Source organism: Micropterus salmoides, unplaced genomic scaffold (assembly GCF_014851395.1).
Source record: "Micropterus salmoides isolate LMB-PRFRI ecotype aquatic unplaced genomic scaffold, ASM1485139v1 Ms_hic_scaffold_11, whole genome shotgun sequence".
Lineage (NCBI taxonomy): Eukaryota > Metazoa > Chordata > Actinopteri > Centrarchiformes > Centrarchidae > Micropterus > Micropterus salmoides.
Window position 1 is genome coordinate 14,223,764 of NW_024040152.1, and position 6,421 is coordinate 14,230,184.

A 6,421-nucleotide genomic window follows, 5' to 3' on the forward strand; every position below is an offset into this window, starting at 1 on the left:
AAAAGTAGGTATGCAGAGTACATGTCATTCATGATACTTATTTCCTTCAGCAAGTAACATCTCAACATAATGCACAGATTTCCATGAACTACACCTTCAGTAAAAAACTCTCCTGAGCATATGTTGCCATCCATCCATCCGTAGTCAACCGCTTATCCTGCGGTCGGGGGTGCATATGTTGCATATCACAAAAATTACCTTTTGGTGTCCATTCATTTTTGCATTGTCTGTCACAACCCAGAAAGTGTGTCATTTTCAGACTTTCCAGTTCTGCACTATTTTCTGTTGTAGGACGATTCAGTTGAGCCGAATGGCATCCATCTGGCAGATCCGTCTATAACTGTGATCACAAGGAACATCAAACCATGTCTTTGAGTGGCTGTCTAAGGTGGCGCAGTCCTATCCATGTCCCCTGCCTTACTGGTGGTTATCTGGCTCTGAGTTCCACTGATCCCAGTATCTGTGACAGAGGGAGAGATGAGGAAAGGGAGATAGACAGGGTAAGCTCACAACTGTGAACATTTCTGAAAAATGCCTCCTTCTGAGGTTATCTGAGGTATTGGTGCAAGAATGGACATTGTTGTGTGTCTACTACAAATACATTTAACATTTATTTGGATGTTGCTAAAGTCAGTTTATATTATTTTAATTTCGGTATCTAACAGGCGGCTTATTTTGCTTTGGACAGTTCAGAACAGTTTCTTCAGTATCATCAAAATTTAAAATGAATGCAGTATAGCAACTTCAATATAAAGTATATATTTAAAATGATTTCATACATTAAGTGTTAAAATTAGATAGTACTTGTGTTGTGCATCTCCAGTCTCCTTCTTTCTGTATATAAGACAGGCAGGTCCAGAAGTGGATATCAAATACACCAATCCTCCTGGCTTATTTTACTCCTTAAGTTAAACACACACAACATGTGTGTACATCATTGACATAATGCATTGCCTAGGTGTAAAACTCAAATTCACACGCACACTTTATGATTATGGTTTTATTATACCAGGAAGGATCTTCAGTTGTTACAGTAAACCCACAACTTTAACTAAACCCAATCTGGTCTGTACACACCCAGTCCTGACCTGAGGTTCAGCTGACAAGGCAAGGCAAGTTTATATGCATAACACATTTCAAAAACATGCTTTACATAAAACACAAAGGCAACAAAGGGAAATTAAATTTAAAGAGTTAAATAGGAAACAAAAACAGGGTAAAACAGGACAAAATTCATAGTGCAGTGTACGATATTAATCTACAGCCTTACATTTGATTTAATTAAAGGCAGTGGTAAAAAGAAAAAAATATTTAAAAGAACTGACAGATCCAAATATCTGCTGTGAAAAATACCTACTGTGGCCTTAACTTAAATCTAACATCTAATCTTAAACTATCTCTTTGCAAAAGTAAAGACTCTGTAAAGTGACCTTGCCTTGCAAAGATGCTTCCCACCTTTACACACATGTGCACGCGCACGCGCGCGCACACACACACACACACACACACACACACACACACACACACCCCCTCGTGTCTTTAATTTTCTTCTCTTGCTGACAGCACACAGTAACCAACCCAATTAATGGGAATGAGGAACACCTGTGCTGGTCAGCAGGGCTCTGCAGACAAAGGGATCATTTCTATCTATGAAGTCGGTTGAAAAGTTGTGTTCAGTTCATCCCCATACGCACATTTACCACACACATACACACTCTCACATGCTGTTCTATAGTGTGCAGTATGGTAAGATGGCTGCCCATCTCTACTGTTCAGCCAGTACAGCTTGTCACTGCTGAAGTGTTAACACTGATCCCCAAGATGATCCTTCAGGACAATCCCTACACTGCTTAACTGTTAATGAGAGAAAGGGCAAGATAAAAGGATGAGGGGAGCAGTAAATCAAAGACAGCAGGAAATGAAGATCGTGTACATGTTTGATCTACATCCTGCCACCTGTCTTTGAACAGCTCTGTCCCAGGGCGTGTCATCACACAGCTGGATGTTACGTCTTTGAACCAAGGTGAAGTTCAAACCCAGAGATGAAGAATCCAGGGAAGCGCCTGGCAACAGCATGCCAATCACTGGGAGGGGAGGGGGGAGAGACTGTCTGTGTGCTAAATGCTAATGTCAGCATGCTAACATGCTCATGATGACAATGCTAAAATGTTAATGTTTTTTTAACCATCTTGGCTTAACATGTTAGCATGCTAACATTTGCTAATTAGCACTAAAATGTACAGAGCAGAGGCTGATGGGAGCTGATGGACCGATAGCTTTTTTCGCAGGCAGGATGATGGCGCTAGATAAAAAAAGTTAAGGGATCACCAAAGCTACAATTCATCCTGAGGGGACACAGATGTCTGTACAAAATCTCATGTCATCCATCCAGTAATTGACAAGACATTTCACACAAAGCTACAAATGACAACCTCATGGTGGCGCTAGTAAAAGAATAAGAAGATCACCAAAGTCTGTAGGATTCATCCTCTGAGTACCATGATTACCTGTAGGCCCTAAAGAAATTCATGGCAATCAACCAGTAGCGGTTGAGATATTTCAGTCTGGACCCAAGTGGTGGACCGACCCACGAAAGTGTGACTAAAAACGAATGTAATTTTCATACTGTTGTGTTTTCTCACTCAAGACTAACTTGTCCCTCTTCAAACATATGATGCTCTTTAGTACAGTCTGTGAATCTCTGTAAGATTTTATTGCTGCTGTTGCTGGAATAATTGAGTTTATATGAGCTCCCTTGTGGCTGTAAAATAATTATCATTTACAATATGAACTTTCTCTGGTTTCATTGCCAGATATTTTTCCACATTTGTGTTTCCGATGTTTATGCTTCCATTCCAGATTGCCTATTAAAACATATTTTTTTATGCTTTAATGCTTTATTTATTAAGAGTAAATGTACGTTTGTGGCTTTCATTACCGTCATAGACACTATCTACAATATCTCAGGATGAGTTTGAAACTTGATAATATGACCGGTATTATCACTGGTTCAGAGGAATTAGAAGTCAAACCACTTTCTGCCCATCAGTTCATATTTACAGTTTTTGACCTTGATGAACTGTAACCTGAAAGTTTTGCTGTGGTTAGTAATTCACATCAGAGCGTGTATTTTAAAAATGAGTTCTTCTTGATAAAGCTAACATTTTACCATTTCCTGGCAACCCTGCAGATGTATAAACACAGGTGCATGTGATGTAGTGAGGTTGAATGTGGCTAACAGATTTCACAGTAAAACGTGAAGTGGTATTTTTTTAAATAGTGCTTTAAGATATTTGTGAAGTTAAATGTTACAATGTGCTGCATATTTCATATTTCATATGGCAGATGTGGTTTATTGTGCAGCTAATGTACCACTATAAAGCAAATAAAGAGTCTACCAAAGTAAAGTGAAAACATGTAAAAATGTATATTATCAGCTTACCCGACCCACAATAGCAATACTACTTAACTGCTAGGAATATTGACCAATTTCTTGTTATACAGTACATAATCTGTGGTTCTATGCCACACTCATAAAGTAGAATTAAATCTATTTTTTTCTTACAATATGTTATAGAGCCTGTTGTCATAGTTTTTTACTTCCTTCTCTTGTTGCAAGAGATGCAAGTCATTATTGTTAGATACTAAAATTGTACTCAATAGCTTCTCTGTGGGCGTGTGTGTGTGTGTGTGTGTGTGTGAGTGTGTGTGTGGTAATAGATCAAGCATGTACAGCCCCAGTGGTGTTTGTTTCAAATGAGAGAGTGTCTTCCCAAGCACATTATCAGGCTGAGCTGCCGGAGACTTTTGGCCCTGCAGGAGAAATATTTCACAATTATGGACTTTTGTGCTTTTTCTATTACATGACCCTCACTGGACTGGAGAGAGCGCTTTATCTTGTTTATTGCCAATTATAGGTGTCCAAAAGCACACTGAGCTGAAATAAAGAGAGAATAATCAGCGAGTGGAATAGCGTGAGACTCTCACAGACAGAGAGACAGACAGGCAGATATACACACTCAGACTGGAGGGCAGGAAACACAGGAGATTGTAAAACAATGAAATACTTACAGAGTACAGTGAGTACGACGTTGGCGTAGATTGAGGCCAAAAAGCCAATAACCATCAGGAGAGCTGCCTGACTCCTCAAACACCCAATGCCCCGCTTCAGTCCCTGGGAGCCTGATTAGACACAAAACAGTCCACAGCATGGTAGCCGTCAATTCACCATTTTTAATCCTCTGGTGGAGCAGGGAGTGCAGACTTTAGGTAAAGCAGAAACATTTGACCAGAATTCAACTTCATAACATTTACTATTCCCAAACGTTAATACTGCTGAAAGTTAGGTCAGCTGGATACTCTGTTTATTTGTGTCTCTTCCTGTCGCATAATTAGGCTACACACACAAATAATTGCATATTATGCATGTAGACAGATTCAATAGTGGCAAAGTATTTGGATCCATTACTTAGGTAAAAGTAGCAATACTACACTGTAAAAATACTCCATTACAAACAAAAGTCCATTATTTAATTGACCCTTCACAAAGCCACACCCCATTAGTTACTGTTGCTAAGCCCGACAAACTGTCGGACCTGTCGGACTCTTAGCATTGGTGCTGCCACTGTCTATTACTGCACTCCTTGGAGAAATATTGTCAAACTTTTTGGAAAAAGCTATCTCAGAAAGAAGAAAGACAAATAACAATAGAAGCTAAAGCCTACTGTTGGAAAGGGAATAAATCGTAGCCCTACTTCTCGATCTCTAGCGATTGTAACTATTACCAGGAACAGCTTTTGACCATATCTTGGAAAAATACAGCAATAAAAAGCTAGAAAGCGATTCCTTTTGCACATGAGTCATTTTAACCTTCGTTGGATAACTATGACCTGGATGACTGAGAATCTTCATAGACAGTACAGAAATATTATCAGCAAAATGTGCTTTAACTATCAAAAGTAAAAGTGCATCATATATTTATATATTGTTTTTTCTATGTGAAACCTTAATCTGCTGTATTTTTTTTATAACTGGTGTTGCTTCTTTAAGCACTGATATGATGGTGTACAGCACTTGAGATTGTCCTTATATGAAGCTGTGTTTCACCACTGGCTCTCACACACATGAAATCTCCCAGTATATTTATCACATTTATACACTGTTGCTGTGTGTTCGAGAAAGGGCCTGTTCCCTCCAGGTGTCAGCTGATCTGTGAAGTCCTGCAGGCTGGAGTAGTTTCCTCTCTCCTCAATGGCTGTGATGCCCTTGTTAACACACTGTCTGTCTTTGCACTGTACCTCCTCTGGTCCCTAAAGGCTTTGGTATCTCCTCTCCCAAACAGCAATATTTCTCCTTGAAAATTGAATTTGTCCCTGCTGGTTGATTTATTGCGGCACATCCCTGTCAACACCGCTGCCGTGCTTTAACAAATGTGCTCAGAGAAGTAACTGTGTAGTTAAACTATACTGCACCTACAACTAAATAATTTGTGTTAAGTGTTTCCTGAAGAAGAGAAGAGAGTTCTTCCAAAGAGATTCCTCAGTTTGTTGGCTTTGCGTGGTGAATTTCTGCTTGTTACTGTGGTTTTTCACTGTCAACTTACCCTGTGTTGCACAATCTCAACATTTCCTTCAATCTCAAGCTCTGTTTGGATAGATGTGTGATAGATGATGTAGCATATTATATGGGAGTCTGAGTCAGAATGGGAGAAAAGTTTTAGAAAACAAGGAGAACCTTCAACTGCCTGACATTAATTAAAAAAAAAACCCTCAAATTTAAACTGTAAAGGTTGTGACAAGAAAGCATCTGGGAGCTGTGTGTGTGCTGTGTGTGCTGATAAGAAAGAAGGGCCGAGCTCTGAATCAAGCACCCAAATTCAGACGATAAGAATTTGTGGTGATGTGCAACCACATATTTTAGCTCACTGAAATATACACACTAAGTAAATACTAAATACTCCTCTGCTTTAATTAATTTGGTTTGAATAACAAACTCTCGTGAAGTAGAAGAGCTGACAATGCCTGTGAGAATAAGGTGCCAAGAAAATAAATAAATTAATGGAACATATACCAAAACAAAAAAAATGTTGACAGTCTGTTGGAGCAACAGAGTGGGCATCTGGTGTGTGTGGTGTAGAGGTGATATTGCTGCAGCTGCTCTACTAACGAAGAGAATACAAATAACTCTCTCTCACGCACACACACATGCACACTCAATGCTGAGTCATACTTTTTAGACCGCCATCTTTGCCTGTAAAAAAAAACAAAAAGAGAGACAGGGAGGGACATTTGCTCATGTAACGGTAAATAAGGCCCAACCTGCATGCCAGAGCTGCATCATCAAATGTTTGTTTGTCTAATCCAATATGGCAAATCAACAATGGTTTGGCTTCAGGATATTGCACCATGTGAGTGTACATGCT